This window comes from Cantharellus anzutake, assembly GCF_015039405.1.
Source record: "Cantharellus anzutake strain C23 chromosome Unknown EI90scaffold_24, whole genome shotgun sequence".
NCBI lineage: Eukaryota > Fungi > Basidiomycota > Agaricomycetes > Cantharellales > Hydnaceae > Cantharellus > Cantharellus anzutake.
In genome coordinates this window covers 238,596-253,169 of record NW_024066974.1, presented here as the reverse complement: position 1 = coordinate 253,169, position 14,574 = coordinate 238,596, and positions in this window count along the sequence as shown.

Below are 14,574 nucleotides of genomic sequence, written 5' to 3'. Positions count from 1 at the left end.
TAGGATTAACTCTCCTTGCTTCACCCATTCATCCGACCTCAGGGTCCCTTCTCCCAGTTCCCGCATGGATTTTACCACCCTCTCATCGTGCTCCTTCGCTCCACGTATCCTCTCTAGGATCCCCACCTCTTCTCCCTCTACTGAGATCGCTTCCGTTGCCCGGGCTTCAAACCAGGTGGGTTGGAGGAGTGTCAGCCCCTCGCTGTCATCCTTCCCCTTCGGGTGGTGAGCGTGTCGTGAGAGCGCATCTGGCTTCCCCATGAGTTTCCCTGGGCGGTGGATGAGGGTGAAATAGAAGCAGGAGAGGAAGAGGGACCACCATGCTTGGTGCCAATTCAGCCTCTGGGCCATGCGGAAGTACCCCAAGTTGTGGTGATCCGTGTAGACCTCAACCTTCTCCTTGGCGCCCTCCAGGAAGTGCTGCCACTCTTCAAGGGCTCGGACAATTGCGAGCATCTCCTTGTCATATACCTCGTAGTTGCATTCCACGTCCGTAAAGCTTTTGGACGTGAACGCTACTGGGTGGAACTCCCCATCTGACTGGAGCTGAGAGAGGACTGCACCGGTTGCAAAGTTGGAGGCGTCGCACTCGAGCCTGAAGTGGCTGGAATCGGTGGGGAAGGAGAGGACGGGGGCAGTGGTGACAGCCTCCTTAAGGGCATGGAAGGCATCGTCCTCGTCCAGGCCCCAGTTCCAGACCTTGGTCTTCCGGGTCAGTGCATGAAGTGGGCAGGCCTTCTCAGAGAAGTCTCTGATGAACCGGCGATAGAAATTCACAAACCCTAGGAAGGACTGCACTTCCTTTACCTTGGTTGGGGTGGGCCAGTCAAGGACTCCTCTAATCTTCACAGGGTCCATCGCAACACTTCCCTCAGAGATGACAAGTCCGAGATACTTGATCTGCGTCTGCTCAAACTTGCACTTCTCTGGCTTCAGGAAGAGCTTCCTCTTTTGCAACATCTCCAGGACTTCTTGGAGACCCTCCAGTGCTCCTCTAGGGTAGTGGTGAAAATGAGGATGTCATCCATGTAACAGATGACAACCTCTCGGTTGATGAAATCCCGGAGGATGTTGTTCATGGTTTGGAAGGTTGCAGGTGAGTTGCATAGCCCGAAGAACATTACCATGGGCTCGAACAGCCCCCGGTTGGTTGCAAATGCGGCCTTCCACTCGTCACCATCCTTCATTTGGACGTTGTTGAACCCCCAGCACAGGTCTAGCACTGAGAAGTACTTGGCATTGCGGAGGCAGGCAAGGACATCAGAGATGAGCGGGAGTGGGTACGAGTTCTTTACCGTGATCTCGTTCAGTTTCCGGTAGTCCTGAACTAGCCATAGTGACCCATCCTTCTTCTTAACAAAGAAGACTGGGGCCCCCATCGGGGACTTGGATGGCTGGATGCATCCATTCTGCAGGTTCTCTCGCAGAAACTCATCCAGCTCCTTCTGCTCTGGCCATGAGAGTGGTGTCAGGGCACACCCCACCTGACCCCACGCCGCGCCGCCCTACTCTGCTCCCCCACTATCACTCCCTGTTTCTTCTTTCCCCTTTCCTTCTTTCTTTCTATTTCCGTTCCATGGTTGACTTCCCCTTCTCTATGTATTACTACACACTTAACCCCACTCCCCCAATCGCCACGCCTGCTGTGTGCACTCCCGCTCACAGAGCGGCACACCTCTGGGATCTCCCACAGAGATACCCAGGGGAGTGCGGCTGTGTGCAGGGATGACATGGCTCCTCCCACGTGACCTCAGCCGCATGTATATAATAGCACCTGGGGTGGGAACAGAAGAAGCAGCCTTCTTCTCAACTTCCCACTTCAGGTAAGTACTGTAGCTTCCCCTTTTAATGATAATTCAACTTCCCACTTCAGACTAAGTGGTCGGGGACGCTCACCCCGCAATGGGACTGCCGCTACGCATAGCCGACATCTGTCCCATCGAGTCCCTTGTGCCGGGACCTCGCTGCTTTCGGAGCTGTCCCTGACAAGTGGGAAGGTCTTCCCTCTGGGGAGCTTGGCATCTGGCACTAGATCAATGGCGTGGTCCCAGGGTTTCCGGGGGGGGGGGTAGTTGATCGAAGGCCTCTTTCGAGAACACATCCCGGAAATCCTGGTATTGCTTCTGCCTCCGGGTCATGGGCTTCTTGGGCCATCTGCTGGGGGGGTGTAGTAGTCGCTCTCAGCTCATGTCCCCACTCTGGAGGAATGATCACAGCATAGATCCCGTCTCCAGGCTCTAGCATGGGGTCTTGGTCACCTTGTGCTTGTGGTGGCCGGCAGGAGGATGGGCAGCAGGACATGATGACCTTTTGCCATACCCAGTCCACCTCCGGGTTGTGGTGCAGCAGCCATGAGTGTCCTATGATGAGGGACTGTCACCTGAGGTTTGCGACTGCAAAGCGGGCCCACTCTGTATGGCATCCAAATGTCAAGAGGGTGTTATAGGAATGGAGTCTCTCGTGACCATGTTGACTGAACATCAACCACAGCGGGTCCTCCTTCTCCACATCCTCCCTTCTCTTTGTTACATTCTCCCCGCTTCCCCCCTTCTTACATGCTCACTCCGCACTAAGCTTTCCCTTATTGGGTTTTGGTGCTGGCTGGATTATTTATTCTATTTCGCGAGATTTCTCGCAATCATTTCTTATTCAATAGTTAGCGTCACGTTCATGTATGGCTACAGCCGAAAAGACGGAACTGAACGAATAACACACCATCATCTTCTGTGCAACAACTGTAAACCTCCTTGTGCCAACACTGTAACATCTGTGTAAGATTGTGTATGTCTCAGTCACCATCTATATGGGTCATCCCTGCCGAGGTTGACAACTCTAGCCATGGATCGTCGAGTTCGCGTGCAACTCAACTCAGGTATGCGTGAACACCTTTTGTTATGACTCACGTCGCTCACCCAGGGACTGGGCTCACATCTGTCTCACCTTATGGTGAGCATCTGGTTAATTCTATGGATGGATTGGTATTCGATACAAGCCCGTTCCCCTCATCGCCAGTACACTCTTGCGAGTGCCAAGTAGCCATTGATCCCACCACATGTCGTTCGACCTATGATCGACTAACCCCTCCATCACCGGTACGCTCTTACGAGCACCAAGTACCCATTGACACGAATACAGACCGTTCGCTAGATGAACGGTCTCATACCTTGTTGCTGGTATGCCCCTCTGGGTGCCAAGTATCCGTCAACCCAGCCTCTAGTAGCTCCCTCAAGGAGCTAGAACCTCACTCGTTGCCGGTACACCCAATTGGGTGCCAAGTACCCATCAACCAAATCTCAGGAAGCTCCCTCAAGGAGCTGTTATATCACTTGCTACTGGTACACTCCCTCGAGCGCCAAGTACCCACTAGCCCTTTGTCCTTGACCGGTCCCGTTCTGGACATTCCCTTAACCTGTGATCCTATACACCCGTGCACGGTATGCTCACATAATGAGCGCCAAGTATCTGTCGTAGCAGACTCCCATTCACTGCGAGGTCTCAGCTTTCTGTCAAAAGCTCCAAGGCTATCGGACAATTACAATTCTAATTACACGACTAGGCTGCCCTACATACATGAGGTGGACAATTCCAAGTCATCTATAAGGATGGAAAGAAATGGTTTACCCATAACCCATTTCTTTAACAGAGGGCCTCTAATTCTTTGGTTATGGCCCCATTCTTGTTTGGGGTTCCATCGACGTTACAGATGGGGATGGGTGTGGGGAGCGGGGTGGTCTCGAGCTTGTGCCTCCGGACGCACTCAGGGCTCACAAGTTTCCGGTGGCTCCCGAGTCTAGGAGCGCTGATACAGACACAGAGGCCAGGGAGGTCAGGGAGGTCAGCCTCATGGCAAGGTTGAGGGATCTCGGGGACCGTTTGGAGAGGACGTAGATAGCAGGTGGGGACACTGCTACCTCTGGGGTTGTCTCTGTGGTTTCCTCATCCTTGCGGGCCCAGGGTGCTCCTTTTCTCCTTTTCTTTGCAATGACTCAATGGAGCTTCGGTGCTGGTGGCAGCTCATGGACATCGTGGCATCTGCGTGAGCTATCCCTTGTGGGTGGCTGGCGTGTGCTCCCTACAGGCTGGGTCTCCGGGTGCTGTAGGCAGGATAATTGCCCACACACAGAGCTGGCTCAGATATCTATTTTCACCATTCAAAAATCATCTTCATTCGTTCCATAAATCGATACAAATTTGGTACCTAAAAATACTCCTAATTCCTACGAATCCGTCGATGTCAAGATCGTCCCAATCGGTGGAGATTTGGTGGAGTTAAGTGTTGGGGAGGTTAGCCACAGCACGGGTCATGGGATCTGGTCATGTGTGGGCATGGGAAGTTCAATTTAGGCAAGCGGGAAGTCAGAAAAGCATGCTTCACACATTCCCAAGGCATCAAATAAATTGGGAAAAATGTTCTTTAGCCGTGTAAAGGTTATTCCCAGCCACATTTCCAGTTTCGGGTACTAATTCTGAGAAATCATTGAGAAATTCCCGATTTTCCTCATATTTTCACATTTTTACCATCATTTTGATATATTGGATGATATTCTTTTATTCTTCTGATGCTCTTTTCAAATATTTCGCTTACAATGGGGTCCAGGAGCCATATGGCACCAATATTTCCCATCAATCATTTCTAAAAAATGTTTATTCTTTAAATTCCTGTACATACCGGGATTGAAAAAAATCAAGTTCTCCCCTCCCCCATTTTCTCGAAGGTGCTAGGACACCTCAGAATTAGTGTGAGTGTGTAACTCCAATAACTGGCTCGTGGTCAGCATTGAGCAATGATGTGCAAGTGTCAGGGCATACCCACTCGACCCGCCTCCACCTGGGTCCACCTGAGTCCACCTCACCTGGTACCTCCTCTTTTCTCATCCTGTGTCCTTCTTTCCTGTTCTTCCCCCTTCCTACCTCCCTTCTATTTCTGTTTCTGTTTCTATTTCTATTTCTATCTTACATGGACAACTTTCCTTTATATCTATGTATTATCGACCTGCCTGCGATGCTGTTGTGGGGACAACTCCATGCACCGCAAAAAGTCAGATTCTGCAGAATTTACCCACCAACACACACTACATATCCGCTGATGCTCCCGATGCTCATTTTATCACTATCCAACACTCCATACACTCACTCCTTATTTTTCCATATTTTCCCCATCATTCCCGACAGTCCTAAGCCAAATTCCCATGCCCAACCATGCCACCAATTTCACCCCCTCTCCAGATCTGCATAACCACACATACAACCCAGCCGTTTTTCTACTCGCTGGTGATGCTATAGCTTCCTCCATTTCCCAGAATGGAAACCCCATATTCGGATGGTTCAGCACAGTGTAGAGCCTCACATGGCCTTGACAGCACCTGTCAATGGCCACATCTCAAGAACTACTGCACCAATTGGGATGAATGAAGGTTCGTTGGAAAGCTGGAGACGAGGAGATTGCTGACGGGAGGATAGGCGGGCGCTGTGGCGAAGTGTTGCGGAGTTAACTTTCACAATTCCCATTTTGGACCCGTTATCATATATTCCCCATTCATTCATATTTCTTTATTGTTTCTTTGGTCCCAATTGGATATTTACGGTTGCCGAATGGCCTGTTTACATTCTCCCATTTCATTCATTCCATTTCCAACTCATATAAAATAGATAATAGCTTGTACATAACAAGTTGGTACTGAATAGACCTGTGAAGGGACAAGAAAGAGTTGCATCCAAGTGGCAAAGACGGCATCCATGACCCTAACGCCCCCCTTGAGCTTGTTGCTTACGTCTAAGATCCCTCTGCTCATAACTCTCAGCCTTGACGTCCAAGAGAGACATAGGTGAGTGTTTAGTTGAGGTTCTAGCAGACCCGGTAGCACCCCAGGACCAAAACCCAGCCTCATGAACCACACCCCCACACACTACAACCCTCCCCCCTTCTCTCTGTCTCGAGTCTAGGTGATAGACCCGTTACAATGCACACATGACATGCCCAGCCCTGGATGCCCTGGATGGCTCTAGGGTGCAACCTAGTACGTGTGCATGCAGCATATGCCTTTGGGATCCCCCATGGGAACACGGGTGACTGTGGCTGTATGCGGGGTGATGTGGCAGACCTCATGTGACTCAAGCTGCATGTATATAAACACACCTGGGGTGGGAACCAAAGAAGTAACCTTCTGCTCAACATTCCCACTTCAGTGGCCAGGGACTGCTGTCCTGCATTGGGCCCACCGGTATGCATGCCCGATCCACCCCCATGAGGTCCTCAGTGCTGGATGCTACACCCGGACTGCCTCGACCCCAGACACGTCCCTGACAGCAAGCAAGGTCATGGTTGTGAAGCAACCTTTCTAGTGCTTTCATCTCCCCATTATATACAGGCACTTGTACATACTTGATTAGACCCTCAGCCTAAAACCGACTAGAAATGCCCTCTAGAGACTTCCTGCTCATTGCTTCTGAAATTAAGGACCAAATGGACAAACAGCAATGGCACAGTGCTCCCCTTGAGTCACTGAGGCCAAGGTCCCTCCTTGCTAAGTCTCTGGTTCCCCTCCAGAATCGTCCACCCTTGCCCAGTTCTAACAAGAATTAAACTTATATTTCTACCTGAGGTTTGAGAGGGGCAGAAGTGGTGGCCTTTTATGCTTTTCAGAGACCTCTCTACTCCCACACCTCACACTAGTTACATGTGCTACATTTGTATTATAGATAGTTATAGAATGATATAGGGGCTTGGGCTGTGTAAGCTTAATAATGGACTTAGGACATGACTCAGCAATAATTAATTCAGTTCTTTGCCTATCTTTAGAAATGACTCAGCTATAAAGGAACTTTCTAGAGTGTTCTCTAATTCACCCCTTTTTGTGAAGCTGCATCATTGCCAATGTTCTAGAGCTTTCCCAATTAATTAAAAGATCTGTGGACTTCTGAATCACTTTATGCTTATGATCCGAGATCCAGATCATCAATCATTCCCTTTGTTCCGATTTATTTGATGAATCATGAGAAAATATACAAGATCCGGTTTTTTAGCATTTTCTCCTCTTCTGATGTGATAAAAAAAGTGTCCGTCTGCGCTGGGGGATACTGTGCCATATGGTATTCGGTCTGCCAGACTTCCAGGCGTCAATATATTTCCCTTGAGTCACATTACTTTTTGTAAGAATTAGCAAATAAATATATGTGAATTATAAGGTGTTTTGCCATTTGAGCTATATCTCTGTCAGTGTTAAAGCTTTTAGAATAAAACAAAACCGTGGATAAAGTTAAGAAACAGTCCTTTCAGATGGTAAAAAGATTACAGTCAAAGATTCTTTGGTTCCCAAGATATTCACATTTCTTTTTCAATGTTCCCTCTTATTCTGCTGTCTATGTGCTATTTTCTTGTTGTAGGGATATATTCTTTGAAGATTATATTTTCCTACACCTATGCCAGGTTCTAGGCATGCTTGTAGTAGCTTAAATCTCATGCTACATGGGTGTGGATAATTACAATGAGCTTCTAATGTGTGTCCAGTCTCATAAAGACCATGAGATCTGTTAAACATTTGAACTTGTCACCTGATTGTTGACTATTCTGATACATCATTGTTTTATTCTTGGAATATTATTTCTCCTACAGTGCGCTTAGAAACACCTGCCCATGCATATCTGTGTCAACTGTGATATCATTGCATGCTTGTATTCCAGACACATACTCTAGTGCCTTCCAGGCCCCCTGCACACACATGCATGCACCTGCTTTGAGAAACTCACAATGTACTGGCTTGACAAATGCAACATTCACCCTGATGAAATTTTCCCAGTGTCAGGGCACACCTGCCTGACCCTGCTCTGCCTGGCCTGGACCCACCTGATCCCATTGTCCTCCACCTGGTACCTCCACCCTCTCCCTGCCCTGCTTCCTCCCTTCTTCCTTTTCTTCTTCCTTTCTTTCTTCTTTCCCTTTCCTTCTCTTCTTTCATTACAGTGGGCAACAAAACTGTTCACATGTTTTGCTGTTTTGAAAAGACACACTCATACAGGCTTAGGAAAAATTCTGAAATTCCTGAGAAATTCATAGAAGATGCTCTGACATCACAAAATGTTGCTTCCATCAGCCCAACGTCATATACCCATTTATGGCAATGTAATTGTCAGATGAAGTCACCCATTGCATGTGAACAGTTTTGTTGCAGGCAATAATACTACTATATTAATACTTGGAATACCCCCCCTTTGCCTTAATTACAGCTTGTACTCTTCTAGGCATACTTTCTATTAAGTTCTGACACACCTCCTTTGGTATCTTCTCCCATTCCACCTGACAATGATCCCAGAGCTCCCCCACACTGCTTGCAGGAGTTTCATAGTCAGCCAACCTCCTTTTCACATGCCACCAGAGATGCTCTATGGGGTTAAGGTCTGGGAATTGTGCTGGCCACTTCATGACAGTGTATTTATGACCTTGGAACCACTTTTGAGCAAGTTTGCTGCAGTGCTTTGGGTCATTATTCTCTTGGAAGATAATGTCCTCAGGGGTTTTGTTGTAGAATTTGAGGGATTGCTGGAGTTCATCTTCCAAAATGGAGCAATAAAGCTGTGCATCCATCTTCCCTTCAATCCTAGTGGCATACCCAACACCCTCCCACAGCATGCAACCCCACATCATCACATTTCCACCACCAAACTTCAATGTTCCCTCAACCTGCCTATCAGTAAGACCCTCTCCTGCCTCTTTCCACACCCACTTCCTGCCATGTGACCCAAGGCGATTGATTTTGGTCTCATCAGACCACACCACCCTCTTCCAGTCATCCACAGTGTACTCCTGGTGCCTCTCAGCCCACAGCAACCTTGCCTTCCAATGGGCTGGTTTCAGAAATGGGCGCTTCTTCTTCACCACAGGCCTCAGACCAGCCTTCTGAAGATGACAATGAACAGTTTGAGGAGAGACAGAGGCTTGTGACATCCTGAAGAGATTGGGTCACTTGGACTGCATTATCAGCTTTCTGCATGCAAATGAGACGCTTTGCATAGGTGATGTTGGCAGGTGTAAGCTTTGTTGGATGACCACCAGTGGACTTGGCAGCATCAGGGCAATATGCAGAGTGGATTTTTGAGATAGCTCCAATGCTAGCACCAGTAATCTTATGAATGGAGTGCCCAGAGGTGCCAGAGAGTAGCAGAGTAATGATGTGTTCATGAGTAGCAGGGGCAAGAGGGTGCATGGTGGAGTGTGAGGGGGAGAATTAAAAAAGGGCCAGTATTTATGCTGTGGAACAAACCAATCATGTGACCAGAGTCAAGTATAGCCCTGCTTCTGCATTAAGAAAGCCAAGGCAACAAAACTGTTCACATGCAATGGCTGACTTCATCTTACAATTACATTGCCATAAATGGGTGTATGACCCTGTGCTGATGTAAGCAACATTTTGAAATGTCAGAGCATCTTCTCTGAATTTTTCAGGAATTTCAGAATTTTTCCCAAGCCTGTATGAGTGTGTCTTTTCAAAACAGCAAAACATGTGAACAGTTTTGTTGCCCACTGTACATGGACGACTGTCAGGGCAATAGCCCCGAACCCCAAGCCACATGTAATTAGATACATATAGTCACATGGGTAAGCGGGAACCTCCGGGTAACTGCTTACACACTACCGTAAAATACACACACTTGTATCACTTACGGCTCTGTGTGCTGAGCTACCCCAGAGACCTCACACTTTTTTAAGTGTATGAGGTGTGTTTTACAACACAACCCACAAAAAACTATCCATTATTAACATCTGACTTGGTAGCGCCTATGGCGCCTAAACATGCCCGCAAGGGCAAGGTCGCATCTGCAGCGACACTAAAAAGAAACGAGCAGTTTATTAAGAAACTGCAATCTCCCATCATGGGAGATTCAAACCAAAAGCCATCATCAGATGATGACGAGGATCAACATGATCCAGCAGTAGCAACCACCTCAGGGCTGGCCCCTGAAGGTTTTAGAAACTTATGTGGAGTAAGTGCAGGGCCTAATACCCCTAGAACCCCACGACATACCGATCTAACCCAAGCTGGGGAAGATCCCTCACCTCCTCACGAGGTGATTGACTTGTGCAATAAATGCGTAAGCACTGAATGATCAGCCCAAAAAGCTGATTGGATAGAATCGCAGGAAACTCCAGGGCCCAACTATCCCCTGGAGTCCCCCCCTCATGTCCCCAAGTCAAGCCCCAAAGGCAGACAAAGGGAAACAAAGGGAAGAGCCCCCACGTCAGCTATCTGAAAAACTACTGGACTTGTTCCAGGTTCCGTCTGAATGGAGGACAGAAAGCGAAGACCAACTTCTTCTCAGGCTGAAAGCCCGAGAAGGCATGAAGATACGCCCTGAGAGCAGGATCTCCCAGAGTGTGGAAGCTCCAAAAGAACTTCCGCTGTTTACACTCCCACACACCATGCCAGACAAGGCAAGGTCACCAACTTTGGAGGAGGTCTCCGAGATAATGAAGAGGAGGTGAACTGAAATGAGGGAGTTCGCTGAGGAAGCCTTACGGAAAAGTAAGGAAAAACCAGCGAACAGACCCCTCTATGAAAGGGAAGCACCCTCCGCAACGGCCTCACCTAAACAAAGCAAGCGTGGAGCGTTCACTCCAAGAACCCCTTCTGGAACCCCCAGAAGCGGTAATGTCAACTGGGGAGAGTCACTGCTTGCCCAACCAAACTTCCTCCTGGAAAACCAGGAATCATGCATAATAAACATGATAAACTCGATCCAAAAAAAGATCAAGGAAACAAACCACAATAGTACGGCTTGTCTAGAGATAACTCTAGAAAGAATGGCCGACACAATCGACGCTGTAGGCGGGGTAATCGCCCACGCACAGAGCTGGCTCGGATACCCGCTTCCACCATTCAGAAAACCCCTTCCATTCATGCGACAACTCGATACGGATTTGACATCTAAAAATAGTGCTAATTCGTACGATTCCGACGATATCAAGAATGTCCCAATCGGTGGAGATTTGACGGAGTTCCATGTTGGAGGAGTTAGGCACAGCAGGTCACGAGTATGTGCGGGCGTGGGAATCTCAAGCGGCAACCCAGAATTCCAGCCTCACTCGTTCCCACAGCGTCTAATAAATTGGTAAAAATGCTCATTGGCTGCATAATAGTTCTATTCAGTCACATTTCCAATTTCGGATCTTAATTCCGTAAATCCGTTGAGAAATCGCTTATTTTCTTTTATTTTCATATTTTGCCATCATTTCAGATATTGATTGATATTCTTTTATTATTACTGTTACCCTTTTTTATTATTTCGCCTAATAAGGTATCCAGGTGCCATATGGTACCAATATTCCCCATCTATTATTTCTAAAAATAATTATTTCTTATAATCCTGTACATACCGGATTTTGGAATAGAAGTTCTCCCCTCCCCCATTTTTCTCTAGGACGCGCTAGAGTTGGAGTGAGTGTGTGGAATCCAACAGTAGGAATAAGGGCAACTGTCTAGCCCACAACGAGTGGGTAGTAGATTAGTTGAGCCCGGACCTTGCGGAATCCCAGAGAACCCACCATGGAGTTTTAGGATCGAGCATAGCGAAGTCAAGAGAGAAAGTAGAGGTTTTGGAGAGTTTGGCCCCACGAGCTTAGTCGGCATAGAGAGCTGCAAGCCCTCTTTCAACACGTTGACTGAAAAAATCAGCGAACAGATGGACTTGCTGAAGGAAATAAACTTCTCACAAAAAAGTGAGGAAACAAATAAACACCCCTGGACCATGGTCCAGGACATAAATAGAACTCGTGAAAAATTCACGAAAAGAACCACCAGTGAAAGCACACTGGAGTATCATCAGCAACTTGACAGAGATGCTAAGGAGATCCTTCTCCCAAGGATAGGAGAAGACGATGCCAAAAGAAGGCATCATTCAGAGATTAGGAGGAGAATTGGCACATACCAAAGGTTCAGCCAAATGTCCACTTACGACGGACCTCTCGAACAGAGAGGTAACTTAAACACACTCTCTCAAAACAATGAGAGAATCCAAATACAACTTCAGGCAAATTCGCCTGAAACCAAAGAAATGCTGCAAGGAAGATTTCCCCCAGCAAAAATCCCCCCAAAGGAGAGATCTCCATTGGATAGTGACCCCACAAAGGCAGGGGAGCAAGAGGAGTACCTGGAGAAATGGTACAAAAAGGCCATAAGAATGGCCAAAGTGAGAATACTCACTCCTTGCCCAGAAGGAGTGAAGCCTGAAGCCCTAAAAAATGGGCCAGCATTCCCTGACAAGAAATGGTCAGGGGAGAATGACATGGAATCATTCTGGCAGTGGTTCACAGAACTACTAGGATTCCTCACTTCGCAAGGATGCGAAGGTCCCCAATTCGATGAAGTCCATCTGGACTGCTTGATTTGTGGATTAGGGGGGCCCGCGTTTGACCTTGGAATAAGACTCTGAGACGAAACTCTCCTCAGAGGAGACAAGGGCATGTTCCTCGAAGTTCTCAACATCAACATTTTGATGAGAACTTTCATTAAAGCCTCTGCCATGTTGAACATGACAAAGAAGTACCGCAACGTCAAATATGAAGCAGAGAAAGGCCTAAAACAGTTCTACCTAGAACTGTCCAAAGCAGCATCCCAGATGGTGACACCGCCAGACCAGGCATCCTTCAATGCCAGGTTCCTAAACTACATTCCCCTTGAATGGAAGAGGGAAATGCTCATGATAGAATCAGAGCAGACTTCTCCTCAAACGAGGAGATGTTAAAAGCAATATCTCGTGTAGATGAGATAATCGACGGGCTGAAAATGTCTTCAGCCTACAAATCAGGATACTATACCTGAACAACTACCATGGCAACCATGAGCTGCAGTAGGGCCCTCCCATCAGGAAAGAAGGCTGAAGAGCTGAAACCCAGATGGAAAGAGGATACATCCTTGAAAAACTCGAGGAAAACTGACCGGGAGTCAGTTCCAATTTGCGGCAAATGCAGCAAAATAGGGCAAACAAAAGATTGCCCAAGACACAATGTAATGAGTGATGAAAAACCAAGGCACATAGCCACCATGGAGATTGCAATCACAACGGAAGAAGAGTCGAAAGACTCATCAGATGAGAAACCAGAGAACAACTCTGGTAACTCCAAAGCATCAAGCTTCGAAGTTGAGGACCCATACGAAGGACCTCAATACTCACCTGACTCAGAGGGTGAGGAAGTCAACGTTGGGACCATAAGGATGGGCCTGATGTCAGTCGTCGATTACGATGACATAAATTATAAAATCAAACTGGCTGTAGCATGCCAGTTAGAAAACACAGCAGATGAAAAAGTTGCCGAAGCCTTGGTGGAAGCACCAAGAAAAGACACCTTGGGGAAATACACCAAAGTACCCAAGGAAAACAAGGACAAAGGGAAGAAGGACCAAAAGTCCATCGAAACCCAGTCCCCCTTGTTTGATGCGAAATTCCACATCTCAAAAGACACGGGAAAATACCCCACAAACAGACCGCTCTCAACAAAGAGAACACTGACGGCTCACATAAAAATAGCATGCATAAAAGCCTATGCGCTATTCAATAGTGGAGCCGAAACAGATGCTTTATCGCTGGACTTTGTCCATGTGGTCCACATCCCAATTCTCCAACTGGAGAACCCAGTTGTCCTTCAAATGGGGACGAAAGGAACAAGATCACAGATCCTGTTCAGAACAAACATGGACATTGGATTAACAGCCACATAGGGGGACACTACTTCGATGTAATTAACATTGATGTAATTAACATCGATAGATATGACGCCATATTCAGTGCCCCCTGGTTAAACAAAACCCAGGTAAGCTTAGACTTCCGGTCCCACAAAGTGAGAACAGTGAACAAGGGCAACATAGACACCCTTGGAGTAAGCGAAGATCGTGTGACAAGATCACACAGATGGAAAACTCGAGCAAGAGCTTGAGAACAACCAAAAAAGAAGCCCCCCTGACAGGGAGGTGGGATTGAAACAAACCTGAGGGCTGTTAGAATGGGCAGATTCGGATGACTCTGGAATGGAATCGGAGACTTAGCGTGGAAGGACCTTGGCCTCAGCAACTCAGGTGGAGCGCTGTGCCATTGCTGGTTGTCCTAGGGGTCCCTAATTTCGGATCTAGCAGAGGGAAAGTCTCTTGGGGGGAATTCAAGTCGATTTCGGACTGAGGTTACAAGTTACTATGTACATTGTATATAAGGAGGGGTCCGGAATCAAAAGGAGCGAGGGTAGGACAAAAGGAGACAAAGGGAGATGGAAAGAGGAACAACACCGAGGGTCAAGGGTTTGACTCAATGGTGTTTCCCAAAGGAGGAATGAAGGGCCAAGGCCCAAGGAGGAAGGAGGTTGGGAGTGGGGAATGGCTAGCTGACTGAATAGAAAGGAAGCAGCAGCCCAAATAGGAATGAGGGAGAATAGCGGAATTGAAATGGGACAATGCAATAGTTGCAAGGTCCGAGGTAAGTCCGGAAAGTCCGAACTCGGAAGTTAAACTCCGGAATATTGGCAAAGGTAATTAAATGGAATGAGCTAACCAATCCACTGGGTATAAGTGGAGGTGGGGTCAAAGTCCGAGGTCG